This window comes from Apium graveolens, chromosome 10 (genome assembly GCF_009905375.1).
Source record: "Apium graveolens cultivar Ventura chromosome 10, ASM990537v1, whole genome shotgun sequence".
Lineage (NCBI taxonomy): Eukaryota > Viridiplantae > Streptophyta > Magnoliopsida > Apiales > Apiaceae > Apium > Apium graveolens.
The window spans coordinates 226327951-226347966 of record NC_133656.1 but is presented as its reverse complement, the minus strand read 5'-3'; the positions used below and the strand labels follow the sequence as shown (position 1 = coordinate 226347966).

The following is a 20016-nucleotide window of genomic DNA, read 5'->3' as shown; positions in this document are numbered from 1 at the left end:
TATTATTTAAATAATAATATTCAGATATTTCTTTTATATTGGGACTGATTTATTTTGTTAAATCAGCATCACTCCAAACATTCTTAAAAATATTTTGCGAGTCTTCAAAATGATTTTTAAAAGTTAGAGCGGATCCCAAAACTCATTTTTATATTTAAGATCCTCCTTTAGAAGGGGATTTAAATACTCGCTCAAAACCTGAGGGATCCGGCTCTGTGGTGTGTTTTATATTCGCAACAAGGTTGCTGTTTTGATAAATAAATCGATTACTTACCCAACACTCGGGAAGTAAAATTCTTGGAACAAGTTAATCCATTAACAGGCATCGCCTGGGAAATATCGGTGAGTTTTCCTTTTCAACTAGATACGACTTCTTGGTGGAGCCGTATCAACAAGTTTCTACTTGGGGAAAGTGGGGACGAGCTTTACGTTTCAGAGTCATGGATTTCATCTGAACTAGGAGTGGCGTAAGTGGTCGAGTGGCGCCGGCCCAACCTAATTATATTGGCCCAAATGGCCTGGAAGTTCCGCTAAGACGGTCCATTCCTTAGGAGTTCAGTGTTCGGTTGACAAGTAAATCCGACAGGTTCTCCTCTACATGTAGAAAATGGTAGGGTTGTACTACTACGACTGATCATCGTAAGTGGTCTTCCTGGCGCGGCAAACTCCCGTAATGAGTTCATCATCCAATCGGATATTTCTGCAACACTACCCAGAGCACTTCGATAGAAAGGCTACGGTTGGGCGATTGTTGAGTGTTGGCAGGGTTAAGTTTTCTTAAAATGATGTTTGCATCAAATGAAGTATCTCATAACTTCGTTTTATTTTGATGATATTTTAAAGGTTGAATCTATTCAGTATTATCTTGTAGTCTCATCTATGTGATGAACTTTTGAACTAATTATAACTTGAACGGTGGTAGTTCAAGTAGTATTTGGAAAAGATATAAGTATATTGGAGTATCTTGTAACTTCATCTTTTAAACTTATATCTAGTAAATGATTATCTTATGCATGACAAAGATTTTCAGAAAAACATTGAGACAAGGTTAGATATATGAGATCACCTTGCAACGATATTTTTATACAGTTATACACTGGAACTCTGTGTGTATTATGCATGGAAGAGGACTTCCAATATTTTGAAAAGTATATATATATATACTGAATATTTTGCGACTTCATCGCATTAAGATATCAACTTGGTTCATTTCTTCTTAACCAAGACTTTCTTGAGTACTATGAGAATGCTCATATATTGTAAGTTATTATAAATATTATTTTGGTGGGCTTGCTGCTCACCCTTGCTTTCTTCTTTCATCACACAACATCAGATAGGCAAGATGAACAGGACCAAGCTCCCAATTCGCGAGCGGATAGGAAACGTTCCGCAGTTTCCTATAGGCGTTGATGTCGCTGTAGCTGAGGTAGGAACTACCAATAGGCTAGGCTTTCAACTTTTGATGTATCAGATTATGTATATTTATGAATTGTAATAATGGCAAAGAAAATATAAATTTATTCAGAAAACCTTTTAAGGTGTATTGGCAGATAATTATGGAATAAAATGACTTGTGATTATTTTTGGATGTTCATCTCTGAGACTATAACGTGTGGTGTGTGTGTTTATTGTGGGGTCACAGTACAGAGTAGTTGATTAATTATTAAGATTGGGTGTTATTAAGGGAAATGGAACTCGTGACAACCCGGATCCCCGACCCCGGATTTGGGGGTGTTACAGGGTTACCAAAGGGTTGAATTAATAAACTTCTCAGTAACAGTTTTGCAAGATCAAAGACAGGGTATCTCAAATCAATAACAAGGTTTCATTATTTTAACAGTTCAATACTCTACATGGTATGAACAACATTCTCGATATAACCATTTACACAAGTAATTAGAGTTACTTACCTGAATTCGCTTTCCTGTTTCACAAAGGTTGAACTACTGCCACCTAGTATACCTTTCCCTAACCTAGCCTGAATGCCCTCATGTTCCGAATCTAAAATCTAAACCAAAACCTCAACTAGTTTCTCAACTCTCGTTCTCAGAATGTTCACTCAATACGATAGTCCGATTATACTTCTGACTCGAACTATACGAGTATAGCTTATATACACACATGCACATAGCACATAACCCATTCTTTTCTCATAGCCTTTATATCTCTATATATACTCGATCACCAACTTATACTCGCTAAATCTTGACTATTCTCCAAATCAAACATTTATAACTTATACGAACACACAATTTCATTCATAGCTAATTACTTACGACCATAGCTATCACTTATAGCTTTTAAAATCAATCAACTCATTTTCCCTTTTTCTTTTATCCTTAATTCGAACTAAAACAATAATCCAACAAGCAAAATCAAAGATTTTCACATATAAACACTCAATCATTCGATCAATTTCCAAAAATCATATTTTGACCTTTAATTCCTATGGCCTATTCGGCCTTAACACTTATCACAATCAAGAATCCAACATGCAAAACCCTCATTTAACATGCATCAAGTATATCATTCCAAAGTAGTTTAATTTCATTCTTACAACTCATTTAAACTCCTAATTCATACGTAATCATGGATGATCACTCAATTTAACACTTAATTCAACTTAATCAAGTAGAAGCATTCAAAATTTCCAAGAATCACAACATGCATGCATCAATTTGGACTTTTAACCATAACTTATTCTCATTACACTAACAATTATAAAAACAATTATCAATAAGTCATTCACATCAACAAAATCAACATGGTTTTCCAAGAAAAATAAGAACCAATCGGCCTCTTCTAAGAATCCTCACATGCAAACTCAATTTCAAACTTTTGCATCTTAATCATACTAATCTTTTAATCACTAAGCTAGATTAACATCCATTTCCAACAAAAAAATCAACTTAGTAACTTGTAAACTACAAAACCATTCGGCCTTTTATCAAAATACCACATGCAAACACAAATATTTGATTTAAAGATACTAGAGCTCAGTTTTTTAACATCATTGCTAACCACCGGTTCACCGGAGTTTATCACCGGTGGCGGTGGCATCTCGGTGGTGCCCCCATTCGGGGGTTTCCAACCATCAACCACCAATTTTCTCAAGTAATACACACATGCAAACACATATCTTCACTCTAAATCATTTAAAAACACAAACCCTTTTGTTTTCATGAAAATGAATTCAAAACCACCATATCCAACTTTGGATTTTCTCAAACACTTGAAGATAGTGACATGCATGTATGTATATAGGTAGATAACACAAAATCTCACACAATCATAGTTCTATAACCGAAAAAGAGTGAAGAACAAGTGAGAGATTGAAGAGAGAGTGTAACGAGAGTGAGAGAGAGAGAAATCCCGAGAGGGATGAAGAAATGAGAGAAAAAGAGAGAGAAGAGAGAAGCTCGGGTGAAAAAGAAAGAAGAGAGGAGGTGGGTGTGATTATATACTACCAAGGGAGGGGTAGTATGGTAATTAGGTATCTCATTTCTGATTAACTTTTTATTCTTAAAAGAAAACAAATTCAATCTGTAAATATCTCTCTCGGAAAAGATGAATTTGATAAGAATGATAATTTTAAAACGTGAATCTCGAAATTAGCTTTCCAACCATTACTCATAATAAGATTTTGAGCATACGGTTGATTTTATATGATTTTTTACAAGTTTGTGCTAATAATAACACTTTATCACATAAAAATCAATTTAAAATGCAGTTATCAACAAATAAATCCGACCATCATTTTTAAAAAGTCTATAAGATTATTACGAAGATAACAGAACAAATCTCATACAGTTATCTTACTCAGATGATTTTATAAAAATACGCGAAGGTTAAATAAACCTTTATTTAAATCAAACAATTCCCTTAAATTCATAAAAATGTCAACATATCACGTAATCATGCATGTAGACAAGCAAGCGAATATACGAATACATCACAACTCATGTCTGATCATAGAAATTATCCTTCTTTAATATTATCCCTTTTTACGCGTTCCGGGTCACGTTCTGCTTGATGGCCCGACGCTCAGCGTTTCAATTATGCTTCTCGTTATCATTATCGACCGACACGTCACTAGAATGAAATACTTCATTTAAACATCCATTTCACACAATCATACATATTTCATATTTTATATACTTTTAAATCCTTATTAGGACGGGTTCCGTTCTACCCGACGGCCCGACAACACAGCTTAACTCCTAAGCTGACTCTTTAAATTGGAACGCTTTTACTTACGCTCCTAGATTCTAATACACAGTAAAGACAATTAACCAACACTTAATCATATAATTATAATCACTTCACATAAAACATACTTTATTGACTTAATTACGTCGAAAAATTCTCAGTCGTCACATATAAGATAGTGTGTTAATTCTTAATGAAGCGAAAGTGAATTTAAGGGGGTTCAGAACTTGCCATGCTAGCATAGGTTCATGTATTTGTTATGCATGATTCGTAGGTAATTTTAACCATCTTACTTGCCTTATGTAATCACGATAGATAACTTGTGCATTAAACCATTATATTGTCAAATTCTATAGACATATAGGGTCTCAATATAATTTGTGTCTATTCAGCTTCTATCTCTTTTGTGGATGTCTGGTGGTATGGTATTCGTACAACGAAAGTTGGCGTTTATCAGTTTCGTGTTATCTGATTAGTGTCATCACCATTACATGCTAAGGTTAAGAATGAAAAAGCTATTGAATGAAGTACTTAATGAAGTTAGAATCCCATGTTTGTCATATATATTAATTCAACCATTCTTATTCTCTTAGTTATAATTGTTAGCTTAAGTTTGGTTAAAATAATCTCAATTTGTTAATCGTCTTAGCATTGGATAATTACCATACCATTGTTGTATAGGTACATATTCTTAAATTACCAAAGAGTCTTTGTGGGAACGAATTTGATCTAAATCTTATACTACTTGTGAACGCGTATACTTGCATGTATTTTAGCGCGTGTTTAGCGACTAACAAGTTTTTGGCACCGTTGCCGGGAACTTCGGTGTTAATTTTTAGTTTATGTATTTTTCATCAGTGGTCGTTAAAGTTCAGTGACTCGGATATTGTTACTTATCTGTTTCCTTGTCTTATTTCAGGTACTCTAGCGAGCGTGTATGCATACACGTTCTTAGTCTCGTAAGAGAAATCTGGATCAAGCCAAGGAAGAAGCTGTAGTGGTTTGAAGGGAAGTTGTTGAGGACGAAGAGAAGGTAGAAGAAGAAAAGAAAATAGAGGAACCAGTTTTAGTAGTGATGGGAGATCAAGCAGAAATTCCTAAGGCATTGATGGACTATTCTCAGCCTAAGATCAATGATATTCAGTCAAGCATCATTAGACCAGCCATCTCGGCTAACATTTTTGAGATCAAGTCAATCACGATTCAGATGATACAAAACACAGTTCAGTTTGGGGGTTCTCCTACAGAAGACCCCAACATGTACATCAGGGATTTTATCGAGATCTGCGACACTTTCAAGTTCAATGGTGTGACTGAAGATGCTATTAAGTTGCAACTCTTCCCATTCTCTCTGAGGTATAAAGCAAAGTGTTGGTTACATTCTCTACCACCAGGGTCTATCACTACTTGGGAAGATCTTGCTCAAAAGTTTCTCACTAAATTCTTCCATATGGCAAAGACTGCTGCAATCAGGAATGCTCTTAGTTTGCTCAGCAAACTGGAGAATCTCTGTGTGAGGCTTGGGATCGATATAAGGAGATGCTAAAGAAATGCCCACACCATGGCATGCCTGATTGGATGATTATAAATTATTTCTATAATGGATTGGGTGCTACTTCTAGACCCATGCTTGATGTAGCATCAGGAGGAGCCTTGTGGGCTAAGAGCTATAATGAAACTTATGAATTGATTGAACTGATGGCTGCTAATGAATACCAGAATCCTTCCCAGAGACTGACTCAGGGAAAAGTAGCAGAAATTCTGGAGTTAGATGCAGCAACTGCTATAGCTGCCCAACTTAAGGCTTTGACGATGAAGGTGGACACCTTGGCTAATTATGGAGTTAATCAAATCACTAGTGTCTGTGAGCTTTGTGCTGGTGCTAGGGCTGTCAAAAAATTTTTGAAAAATCCGCACCCGTATCCGAGAAAAAGCGGATATTATCTGTATCCGAGAAAAAGCGGATATTATCCATATTCGAATTCGGGATATTCAAATCCGAAACTAAATACATATATGATATTTAAATTATATAAATATAGAATAATATATAATTTAAAATTTATTTTTTTAGTTTATAGTGTGTGTAAATGTATTAAATAATACGTTTATACAATTTTTTTATATATTATACACTTACTTTATACATATATAAATATATTATGTGTATTTAATCGTAGAAAATGTTCTATAATCATCGTCAAAATAGTAGGGGCAACAAAAAAATTCAAAAAATCTGATATTCGTCCGAAATATCCGTATTCGTATCCGAAAAAAAAACGGATATTATCCGTATCCGAAATAAAGCGAATATTATCCATATTCGAATCCGATAATTGCGGATGCGGATACGGGTATAGGCATATCCGTCTCCGTCATAACTGCACCTCACTGGAATGAACCTTTTGAAATGATGTGTGATGCAAGTGACTACGCAGTTGGAGCAGTTCTTAGGCAGAGAAAGAATAACATATTTCATGTGGTCTACCATGCTAGTAAGACCTTAAATGACGCTCAACTGAATTATACTACTACTGAGAAAGAACTTCTGGCTATTATCTACGGTTTTGAGAAGTTTCGATCTTATTTACTTGGGACGAAGGTGCAAGTTTTCACTGATCACGCTGCAATTCGATATCTCATCTTGAAGAAGGACTCGAAGCCTAGATTGATCAGATGGGTTCTTTTGCTTCAGGAATTTGAATTGCAGATCAAGGATAGGAAAGGTACTGAGAATCAAGTCGCTGATTATCTCTCTTATTTAGAAGATCCAAGTGCAACTTCACTGGATAAGACGTTAATAAATGAGTCTTTTCTCGATGAGCAGTTGTTTGGAGTGCAAGAGGAAGAACTGTGGTTTGCAGACATTATGAACTACATTGTGAGTAATATCATGCCTCCCGACTTATCGTATGCTTAAAGGAAGAAGTTTCTTCATGAGGTGAATTGGTATATGTGGGATGAACCATATTTGTTTAGGCAAGGAGTTGACCAAATCATCAGGAGATGTATTCCGTACAACAAAACGGGGGGGATCTTGCGAGACTGTCATTCAACTATTTATGGAGGCCACTACAGTGGAGAGAAGACAGCAGCTCGTGTCCTTCAAGCGGGATTATTTTGGCCTACATTGTTTAAGGATACGCATCAATTTGTTTAGAAGTGTGATCGATGCCAGCGTGTGGGTAATATGTCTAAGAGGGATGAGATGCCTCTTAATGTGCTTCTCGAGATTGAAGTCTTCGATGTTTGGGGAATAGACTTCATGGAGCCATTTGTCTCATCTTGTAATAATCTGTATATCTTGTTGGCAGTCGATTATGTGTCAAAATGGGTGGAAGTCAAGGCTCTGCCGACAAATGATGCGAAGGTGGCGCTTAATTTTCTGCATAAGCAGATATTCACAAGATTTGGGACTCCGAGAGTCATAATCAGTGATGAGGGATCGCATTTTTATAATCGCAAATTCACTGCCATGATGTAAAGGTATAATCATCGCATTGCAATAGCCTACCATCCGCAGACTAATGGTCAAGCAGAGGTGTCTAACAGAGAGATCAAGCGTATCTTAGAGAAAGTTGTGTGTCCATCAAGGAAGGATTGGTCTTTGAAGCTTGATGAGGTTGTTTGGGCGTATAGAACAGCTTACAAGACTCCACTGGGTATGTCACCATTTCAGTTGGTTTATGGTAAGGGGTGTCATTTACCTGTGGAGCTAGAGCATAAGGCATATTGGGCTTTGAAGAAGTTGAACCTTGATTTGGATGCAGCTGGTAAAAAGAGAATGCTTCAATTGAACGAACTCGATGAATTTCGGCTTCAAGCGTATGAAAATAATAAAATGTACAAAGAGAAAGTCAAGAGGTGGCACGATAGAGGTATAATGCTCAAGACATTTGATGGGATAACAAGTTCTATTGTTTAACTCTTGTCTCCGACTTTTTCCTGGAAAATTGAAGTCGAGATGGTCAGGGCCTTTCATAATCAAAACCGTGTTTCCGCATGGAGCTGTGAAGATTTTTGAGAATGATCCAGGCCAAGCATTTAAAGTAAATGGTCAGAGGTTGAAGCACTACTATGGGGATACGGAAAACCGTGAGGTGGTTAGTGCCGCTTTATTGTCTACTTGATCTCAATATTCTACGTCAAGCTAACGACGTGAAACAAGTGCTTCTTGGGAGGCAACCCAAGTTTGTTATACATTAGTAGGTAGAGGAAGCAGGACGAAAAGAGAAAAATACAAAAACATCAGAAAAACAAAAAAAATCCAGGGTCAACTTCAGAAGCACGGCGCGCCCGCGTTGAAAAGCGGGGCGGCCGCGCTGTTTTTCCAGTAACTGGGCACGCCCGCGCTGTCCTAGTGCGCGGCCGCCCTGAAACTCCAGAAACTGGGCTTAGAACTTGCCATGCTAGCATAGGTTCATGTATGTGATATGCATGATGCGTAAGTAATTTTAACCATCTTACTTTCCCTATGTAATCATGAAGGATAACTTGTGCATTAAACCGTTATGTTGTCAAATTCAATAGACATATAGGGTCTCAACATAATTGGTGTCTATTCAGCTTCTATCTCTTTTGTGGATGTCTGGTAGTATGGTATGCGTACAACAAAAGTTGGCGTTTATCAGTTTCGTGTTATCTGATTAGTGTCATCAGCATTGCATGTTAAGGTTAAGAACGAAAAGGCTATTGAATGAAGTATTTAATGAAGTTAGAATCCCATGTTGTGTCATATATTATTCAACCCTTTTTAATCTCTTAGTTTAAGTTCTTTAGTATAATCTCTTAGTTAATTTAGTATAAATCACCTCAAATTGTTATTCGTCTTAGCATTGGATAATAACCATACTAGTGTTGCATAGATACATTGATTGAAAATAACCTAAGATGATCCTTGTGGGAACGAACTAGAATTTATTCTATATTACTTGCGATCGCGTATACTTGCGTGTAATTTAGCGTGTGCTTAGCGACTAACAAGTACTTGCATATATATATATATAAATATATACACACCACTTCATTGACATGGTAATCAACATAAATTTTGATAAGTTATGGTTGTGGTATAACTTAATGGGGGTAGTCAGTCAAAAGGTGTTGGTAAATGAGTTGTTTTTTATTCAAAATTTAATGCTAATATTTGGAAATATCTATTATTGTCGAAAATGATGGTTATAACCGGAAATAAAATTAGACGAGAGATAGATAAAATCTATATTGGAGAAAATTTACATTACAATAAAAGTGGCTAAATACAACCAGTCAAAGTCGGTTAAATTTAGAACATTCTCAACAAGAAATGGTTGAATTTAGATTCAATTCTATCTCCGTTGTAATTTAAGTCGTTGAAGATAGTAAATCGATTGAATTTGACGTTAGATTGGACCATTTCTAGTTGAGTTTGGGTATACTATTTTCGAACATTTCTTGTTGAACATTCATTTAGTAAATTTTGAAAAAATTTGAATTATCAATTTTGAATTTTGTTGTAAAATTCATTTTCCGTCCAATCACAGTAAAATCAATAGAAATTCGTTGCTTTTATTTTTGTTATTATCAACCACTTCCCGTTGATTAAATCCTCTTGCCATGGGTCAATGTGGACTAAATTCAACCATATTTTATTGAACTTGACTTCTACAAAATCAACTAAATTTTGTTGATAAAAACTTTTTTTGCCACCTGTGCATGTTAAACCGAATCCAGTTAAAACTTGACTATATAGTATTTTTTTCAACAGCTTATGGTTGACTTTAATGTACCAAATAATACTATTATTATTACTTTAGATTTCCTATTTTCCTACAACTTAAACTGCTAGTATAGTAAATATGGGAAACTAACAATAGTAGTATAGACAAATAGTAGCTCGAAAAGTATAATCAACATAATAATATTGCATTAAAACATAAAATAAGTTCAATATTTTCATGACTAGAATTAAATGAACTAATTAAAGCTCTTACAATAAAATAAATTATTTAGAGATTTTAAGACCACAATTTACGAGCGAAGGTCTTAGGATCAAAGATGGTAGTGGTGCTCTAAATCCTCTAAATGAACATCATTGTTATCCTCGTCCTCGTCTAGCTCCATGGGAGGCTGTGATCTAGTAGCCTACAATAAAAATAAATAAACTATTAAATATGGCATTGAAACCATGTAGCAATTATAAAATTTCAAATTAATTTATAACTTACTAGGCTAGAAAACTATATGCAAAGTTAAAAAGAGAAAAAAATCATATGGTTAACCTTAGGAAATCCCTTGAGGCATTTAAAAAATAAAAAGTTGTGTTGTGTTTAATCAACATTTGCCCATTTTTTCATGTTAACATTATGGCCTAAAGTTAACTATATAAATCTTACTTAATCACTCCTCCTTGGCATATTTATTGCAGTATTATAGACAAAGATTAAACTCTTAAATTTTTAAGGTGTGTATAGATGTACTGTAACACAAGATCTGATTATAGCATACCATAAGTTGAGATATATACACTAATTAAGAAGTTCTTGCTCATGTTAAAATTGTTAATTGCGGTTGTTTTACAATCATTTATTCTGCAATATTGGCAACAAAAATATTATGATGTGAAACATGACAACGTAGCATGATAAGAAAATAGAAAATATCAAGATCGCCATGGTTGGACAGAACTAAATATTCACAACAGATACCCTCGCCTAAATTACGTGCAATATGAATTTAAACCCTAATAAAATGATATGTTATGATATATCTACAATAAAAAAATTTAATTCAAAAGAAAATAATATGGTAATTGTTGATAAAATACAACAAGACATTGTTTCATTTTTAATAGGCTCGAGAATTTTCTAAGGTTTACCTATATTAAAGATAATTTGTGATTGCAGACCAAGCTCAGGGACATTTGAGCCTTTACCTAGCAAAATAATTAAGTGTTGAATTCAGACTTATTAAAGAGTTTTTCTTTCTATTTTAAACTCTTTAACTTATAATTCAAAGGTTTACTCCATACCTAATATTTATGTATATTTGTAATAGTTCACTACATAAAAATAATATTTTTATATTATTACCTATAGGATAACGTTTTTGTAACGGTCAAAGAGAGGTGAAGTCTTGTGCAACTATACGTATATACTCTTCCTATAAGACCTTTGATGCTGGATCATCTCTATTTGGATAAGTAAGAGTAGCCAACACCTCTTCGTCAAGTCTGGAATGTGTCACCTCAATCTCTTCTATTGCCTCGACCATGTTAGTCACATCTTTCATGACCTTCCTGAATCCCGACAATAGAATATGCACATTCTGGAATGCAGGCTAAAGTAGATTGAGATAAATATGTAGGTCTTTTGTAAGAGCAGTGGGACCCGGAATAATGATAGGCATGAACATGTATTGAGCTTTCATGTACATAGATGGTGGAAGGTTATAAACAACCACCATCACATGCCATACAGTGTAATTCTTTGCTAGTGAATCACAAAATGAGTCAAATCTATCTTTAAAATGGCCAAGTATAATATTTCGTGCCTTTTTTGAAAACATCGGAAATCTAGCATCAAAGGTTTTTCATTCATTTTCATCTATTGGATGAGAAAATTGTCCTTCAACTACAACTCTGTTATGGTGTCATGTCATATACTTAGCAATTTGCTCAGGCATGTATAAATATTATAGTCTCGGTATAAGTGAAAAGTATTAGAAGCTCTTTATTGGAATCAACTTCTTCTCACTATCCTTTCAATCCTTCTATCGATTTGTACAACATATGCCACAACATGTCTTCTTACTATTTTCTTTATAAAATAACATGCACTCATTCTCACAAGCATCAATATTTTCATATCCTATATTTAATCCACCAATCATCTATTCATATCATAACAGGTATGAGGTAGACCGTGTTTCTCAGGCAGAACTGATCCAATAAGTTGAAGTAACTCATCAACAACTTGTTCACGAATGATAAATTGGTAAAACTAGAATAATTTGGGTAAAGGATTCAGAAGCACCATCCAACATGTCATAATTTTTTTTATTCCATTAGGTTCCTCCTCACCATTCCAAAAGTTTGCATGTGCATCTGCGAAGTCTCTAAACATATCACGTGCATTATACATATCATCATCTCTAGGACGAGTATTACCTGAAGAAGTCTCAGCTTCAACCCAGGAGCTATCTTTGTCACTATGTAAAATTTATGTAGTGTATGACTCCATAATACGGTGTCGATACAAATCATAAGTTACATTGTCGGGTAAGTTATATCATATATTTCCACACTCGTTACATGCACATCTTATCCTCCCATTTGAATCAACCTCATCCCCTTTTAAAGCAACTCTACTAAAATTTTGTACATTAAGTTTGTATTCCACCATTAGATTATTCCCCGCGTTGAACCTCTGATACATCCAATTTCGTTCAGATGACATCTATAAATGAGACATAAGATTTAATTAGTTACTAAAGTTACATATGAAATTAAGTAGCTAATTTAATTAAACTAATATTATCAAAAATATTAGACAAACATATCATTAATATAATGGATAATATCAATTTTCAACTCATTATATCTCAATAATTTTAACATACTTATATAAAGTAATAATCATATTATATTTTCAATCTAATCAAGATAGTTAACATACTTTTATTTTAAACAATGCATGTAATATTGACATAATTAACAAAATTGATACACTTATTGTAATAAGATCTAAAATAATTTTGAAGCAAAACTTAGTGGGATATGAAAATTTGCAAAACTGAAGCTCAACGGAGGAAGAAATATTAGAGAAAATGGTGAAAGAGGCCAAAGGAAAAGGGATGCTATGGAACGAAAATGTTACTAACAGTAAGGATTACAAATATATTAAACAAATTCAACTAGAGGTAGTTGAAAATGAGGTTTAGGTAGGGCCTACATACAACCGGATCTAGTTGATTTTAATAGAGCAAGAGTTCTTGTCTTCAACCATATTCGGTTAGTTTAAATTCTGCTACATGACTCTTTTATCAAACTGACGATTCATTGGGCATCTTTCTATTTTTCGCTATTATTGGTTCAAATAAGTTTTTAATTATATTTCTTGGTTTCCTTAAAACCAAAACTTTTTTTAAAAAAAATCTAGAATAACTTTTTATATTTAAGTAAAAAAACTAAAAAGTATAATGGAATAACAAAATTTAGAATTTTTTTTATAAAACAAGTCTTTTATAAAATTTAAAAATATAAAAGACTAATTGTTTTTGGTGAATTTTTAAAAATTATTGAGTATTTGCTGATCCTATTGTCCTATTTGTTATTAATGGATTTGATTGAGTATTTGATATAAATTCTTAATTTTTATAAATTAATGGTTTTATTTGATAGTATGGACTACTAGGAATTTAAAGTGGGTGTTGTACCAAAATATCCACTTTTTGAGATTTAATTACCCAAAATAGCAACATGCGCGAACACCACCCAAAATACCCGCGGAACACGTATCTCGGACTAGAGATGTTCAAAAAATCCGAAGCCCGAAATCTGATCCAGAAAAAAATTCAAAAATTACGGCCCGAAAAAAAGCTCGGCCCGGCTTGGCCTGGCACGCGGGCCTTAAACAATCCAACTTTTTTTACCAAAACTCGGCCCGACCCGAAGCTTGAAAAGCCCGAATAAAAGTCTGGTTTTACAAAGTTCGGATAAAAGTACGGTTTTTATAAAAGCCCGGATAAAGTCCGGTTTGGGCCGGATTAAAACCGGTTTCGTCATAGCCCGATATGCCTAAGTATAGCCCATTTTATTATATTTGTCTCTCTCTACTTTTTAGTCAATGGTTGTATTTTGACTCAATTAATGATTTATGGCATATCTCTCAAGCTCATCAACAAAATCTCTGAGTTCGTATTTATTTTCATAAATCAGAAGGAAATTCATATTCCAACATCAAGCTCTGAGAAGAAGAGCGAGAAAGGCACATGGATTTCGTGTCTGGTGAGTTTTTTAGGTGTTTTGTTTAGTCGTTATCTTAATGTTATCTATTTTGAATATTGGAATGTTATGATGTTGTGTTGCTTTTATTGGATCGGATATTTTCGGAGTTTGATTTCGAATGGCTGATGAGTTTTTTTGATGTTTTGTTTAGTCGTTATCTTAATGTTATCTATTTTGAATATTGGAATGTTATGATGTTGTGTTGTTTTTGTTGGATCTGATGTTTTCGGAGTTTGATTTCGAATGGGAATTCTATTGTTGAATTTTTGAGTGTGTATTCGTTGATTATTTTGTAATAATCATAGACATTTTTAAATAAGGATTGACAAATAGTGTTAACTTTTTTTGCAGCAGTTTGTTTTTTCCAAAATCATGCCTGATAAAGTCCAGCCCGACCCGGATAAAGCCCGGTCAGGCCAGGCCCGGCCCACGGGCTCAAAACAGGCTGCATATTTTATTAACAAGTCAGGCCGGACCCGGACCGATTATCAGAAAAGCTCGATCTAGATTAAAGCCCAGCCCATCAGGCATTTTGTGCATCTCTATCTGGGACATACATATACACTTTCATAAAAATAAACAATGAGTACACATGTTAAACATGTGGATTCATTTCTGTTTTTAGTGAATACACATGTTGAACATGCAAATTCTATTTAAAAAACAAAAATGAATACACATGTTCAACATGCGTATTCTTTATTAATTTTTAAAAACTTGAATACGCATCTCCCAAATGTGTACTCCGTGGGCATTTTGAGTTGTATTCGCGCATGTGGGTATTTTGGGCAATTGAAGTCTAAAAGTGATGTATTCTTGTTATTCTTTTTTTAAAGTGTACATTTGGATGTCTTTTTACCGCATTTTTAAAAAAAATTAATATTAGTTACTTTTTCATTTTTTTAAAATATAACCATTTTCATAAAATAACTCGTTCATGTTGTTTTTATGACCCCGAAATTAGTGAAATATATGTGGGAAACATCCAACCAATATAATTTCTTCCAAGTTTAATATCGATTGAATTTACAATTTCGTGAGAAATTCCCCGCATAAATGAAAAGTGTTTTTAAATAATTTTCAATCGAAGACAGTTAAATTTTGTCTGTTTGAATTTAATCGGCTGAATTTAGCTTTTTTGGAGGTAAGTTTCCCGCGTGCTGGAATAATTACTTGTACAAATTCAACCGGATACAGTTGAATGTAAAGTCAGTTTATTTTATTCGCATGAATTTTGTATCAGTTAATTTTATCGGTTAAATTTAGGCTCAGTTGAATTTTTCGGTTGAAATTAGGTTTCAGTCAAAGCACATATGATATTGACCATGGATTCAACCGGATCTCGTTGAATTTATGGTCAGTTGAATTTAGCCTTTTTTCCAGGAGTGGGAGCATTATATATTAATGATTGTTGTAATACACATTAGAGAATTTTGTTATATTCTGCAGTGATTTTTGCAAAAAAAATTTAGTGATTTTAGCATATATATGGTAATTTATGTTCATATCTTAAATTTAAATTCATATTTGTTAAAGTTTACCAGAGGTAAAGATTGTTGATGTTGTTGCATTGCCAATATTTATAGAGGATACATAGATTGTAGAGGGAAAGAAATATATGTTGAAATTTGTGGTGGTTGAAGGTAGTGGCAGAAATTAATGGTGGTCGTAGTCGTGGTGGAACCAATATTGATTTCATGATAATCATATATAGTATGCATGTAAATATTTACATATATCAGAGTTTAGTTTGGTTTCTAATTTTTATTCTAACTTGGTTTCTAATTTACATATATAAAATTTCACTCCATAAATTATAACACCACCACAATACTTTATTTTTCATTAAAAAATAATTTAATAATATTATAATCATCATTTTTAACAATAACTAAGCTTAACATATCAAATCTAATGTAAAATCTCTTCTAGAATTAAAAAATTATATGTATATTGAAATTCAGTATGGAATCTTTTATATATTTCTTGTAACAATACAATTATGTATAGACATGTTATATTTGATTCTATTTTTTTGTTATATTTTATTTTTAATTATAAAAGATCTTTCTTCTGGTGAAAATTAGAATTTAAATGTGATTTTTGTAAGATTCTACAGTGTTATTTATTGTTCTTTATAAAAGAGTGTTGTTCATGCAGTAATGGCATATATATAACTACATTGTATATGAAAAAATGTTGTTATTTAAAGAATAATAAAATAATACCCTACAATTTTACATAAATTTGAATTTAGATTCTAATTTTTTACACAAAAAGATTTTTCATGAATAAAAATACAATATAATAAAATATTAGGCACAAATTTAATATGATCATATACAACTTCATTTTTAAAAAATATTTATAAGATTCCATACTAGATTTTATGTTGCATTTGATTTTATAGCTGATCTTATATTTTGACTTGTAGAATGCCATAAAAAAATGTTTGTTCGCTATTACTGCAAACTGTCGATAATCTGTCAACAACGAGTCTATGTATTATTTTATAGGGGTTCAAACCACATAATTCTTGGAGAAGAAATTATGTAGATGGGTTAGGCTTTGGTCTGGTCCATCAGGTCCCAAGTTCGCAGGACATTGATGGGCTGCCGTTTAAAAAACCTGTAACTGGCAATGGCCTAAGCTCGTGAAGCTACGTGACACTATAATGAAGTTATGAGCAAACCATCTCCCACGAGGGAGATATAACAATAAGACCCGAAGAATATTTTATATGCGGTCCATGAGTAATTGGTCATGCGATGTGACCCCGAACTAGCCCATGTGACCCCTGAGAGCCCGAATTTGATGCAATGACTCATCCACTTGACATATAGAGATAAGACTTATGTCTTTGTAATATGATGACAGAACTTATATCTTTGACGTATGAGGATAAAACTCCTCTCTTATTAATATGTTGGTAATATAATGAAAGGACTTTTCTCCTCGTAATATGAGGATATGACTCCTCTCTTATTGATATACGGACAAAACTCCCCTCATGTTAATATAAAGACAACACTTAAAAAATCAAATCAAACATATTCAGTATATCCTGCTTAAAGCAATGCTCAATAGGGTAATATATACACAAATCATGTCCCTACTCCAAAGAGTAAGAAGGTTGTTTCTGTTTAGGCCTCCGACTTAATATAGTGTATGATAAATATAAATAGTAATAAAAATGATAAATGGTAATACAACAATAAAAGTAAGAAAGTACACATGACAAACCTGAGCCTATGGTTGTATTAAAATGGGATTTGACTAAAAAGACGCCTATAAAGTTTAGATGCTTCATGTTCCCAGACTGACTGATATATCTGACCCAAAATAAATAAGAACAACCCGAGCCTTCTATTGAATAACCCAACAAATACAGGTGCCTCAGAATAATAATTAAATCCAAACTCCCTAAAATCCGATAAAGCTTTGCAATTTCCAACAATCCAATAACTTTCTCCTTGAAAAAATAAAAAAATAAATTACAACCCTTGCATAAACTCTAACGGAAATATAAGACAAAGACCAAACTCTTCAAAATCCTAACTCGCACTCTTCCCTTAAGTAGTCCACCTAAGTAAGAATACATGCCGGAGGAAAGTAAAGAGAACAAAAGATCGATAGTGAGTGAAAGGCTCATATATCGATATAAAATGATGCGTAACTGAACAAAGATTAAAAAATGATGAGGCTAAGAATACAAATGAATATCTGTATGAAGAATAATAAAAATAATGAATGAGACAAATAGAAAATGGATACTCTTTTAGATCAAAATAATCTTACCACTTACGCATAATGTAATCACGAATGATACATTTTAAAAGCATAATTGATAAAAGATAACTTTACTCTTGCACATATTCACTTACAAATAATACACAAAATAACTTACTTACTAACATGGGAGACGATCATACATAAACAGGGCTTACATAGCACAAAGCAAATTCTACCCAAATTCTGACAGGGCTAGCAAGGCGATAAGCACAATACTGCCCAAATAACTGGCAAGGCTTACAAGACGATAAACACAATGTTACCTAAATTATGACAGGCTCGAAAGGAAATAAGCACAATGCTACCCAAATATCTAACATCTCTCGATGATATCCAAATCATAGATAATCGAAAATATATTTTGTAAATCATTATCTCAAATATTATACAAAACAGACTATAGAAAAACAAATTCATACCTGATTAGTCCCAAAAAATGTGAAATTATAACATAGACATGAATTTAAATAAAAAAAGCACGAAACACAAATATTTTAGGTAATTCCGAGATCTTTTCAGAATGGTAAGGCTCGTTAAAAATGAACAAGTAACGAATTCAGAATACAAAGATTTGTGGACTGCTGAACAGAAACTGTTAGGAATATATGTGCATTAGTTTGATGATATGTTTAACAAAACACTTAAGTAGAAATCTAGTATTTGTAGCCTCAACGGATAAGACCACTTTGGCTATCCGTTGATGGTGTAGCTTTACTTAGAAATAAGTCTAGTGTTGTAGCACATTTTAGTCTCTGAATTTGAGATATAATTCTTAAATGTTGAGGGAAATTATAAGTCATGTTGACTACTAAAGGATATGCAGATAGGAAGGCCAATTGTAAATATTTCATGCCTTGTAATTTTGTATAAATGAAATGGTGTCAACGGATAACTTAAAGACCTTCAACGGATGAGAAACAAAGCTTCAACGGATGTCTCTAAAGCTTCAACGGATAACATCCTTCAACGGATGAGTGCATCAACGGATAGAGCTTCAACTGCTAACACATCAACGGATAAAGCCATCAACGGATGAAGGCTTCAACGGATGTTCTGTTAAATAGCAGTTGACAAGTGGTAGTTGTACCTACAAACAGAGGCACATGGGTTGACAGAGACAACTGAGATGTGGTAGCCTATTTCATGAACATCAGAAAAAGCAGCCGTTCTACTCTAGTATAAAGAGGCAATAGTCAACAATACACTGGAGTAAAATGGAGAAGAAACAAGTGGAGAACTTATTTTATTATTGTATTTTTTATCTTTGTCTTCACTTGTAAACTTGGTGTTATATAAACCAAGTAGCAGCTAGTAATTAGAAAAGAATTTTTCCAGAGCTGTTTAGAAAAATCTTGAGAAAAATTATCTAGTTTGTACTAGGATGCAGCTGTGATCAACTTCTTGAATCACAGATTTTCTGAAATACCATCTCTGGTGGAACAACAAATCCACCAGAAAAGTTTTTAAGGTCTGTTGTGTTCTGTACTTTTGTGCTTGAATCTATATCTGTCTGTATTAGCTTAAAGCAATTCACACACTTGTTTATCTTAAACACACAGCCTTTGAAACTGCTCAAAACTTGAAAAAGTTTTGAGATTTACATTCAACCCCCCTTCTGTAAATCTCATTGTTAGTTCACTAGGAATAACAATTGGTATCAGAGCAGGCTCTTGACATACAAAGAGTTTAAAGTTCTTGGAAACTAACAAAGATGAGTAAGAAGGATATTGGAGTAAAAATCCCAGTTCTTGACAAAGACAGTTATCACCATTGGAAGGTGAAAATGCACCTTCATCTACTCTCCCAAGATGAAGGTTATGTAAACTGCATTGAGAATGGTCCTCACATTCCCCACAAAGTAGCCACAGTTGCTACAGCCACAATTGTTGTTGGTCAATCCATTCCAAAACCTAGAGCAGAATGGATAATGGAAGACACGGAAGAAGTCCACAAGGATAAGAAGGCTATGAACATTTTGTTTAATGGTCTTGACAAGGATATGTTTGATAATGTGATAAATTGCACAACTG

At 33.6% G+C, this 20016-nt stretch overlaps 1 non-coding gene across 1 annotated transcript; it reads right to left on the bottom strand.

Moving 5' to 3' along the window:
* Nucleotides 1–5674: 5674 nt before the first annotated feature.
* Nucleotides 5675–5777, bottom strand: LOC141694513 (small nucleolar RNA R71). Its single transcript, XR_012563809.1, has one exon. It is a non-coding gene; the product is annotated as a small nucleolar RNA R71 (small nucleolar RNA).
* Nucleotides 5778–20016: the final 14239 nt, after the last annotated feature.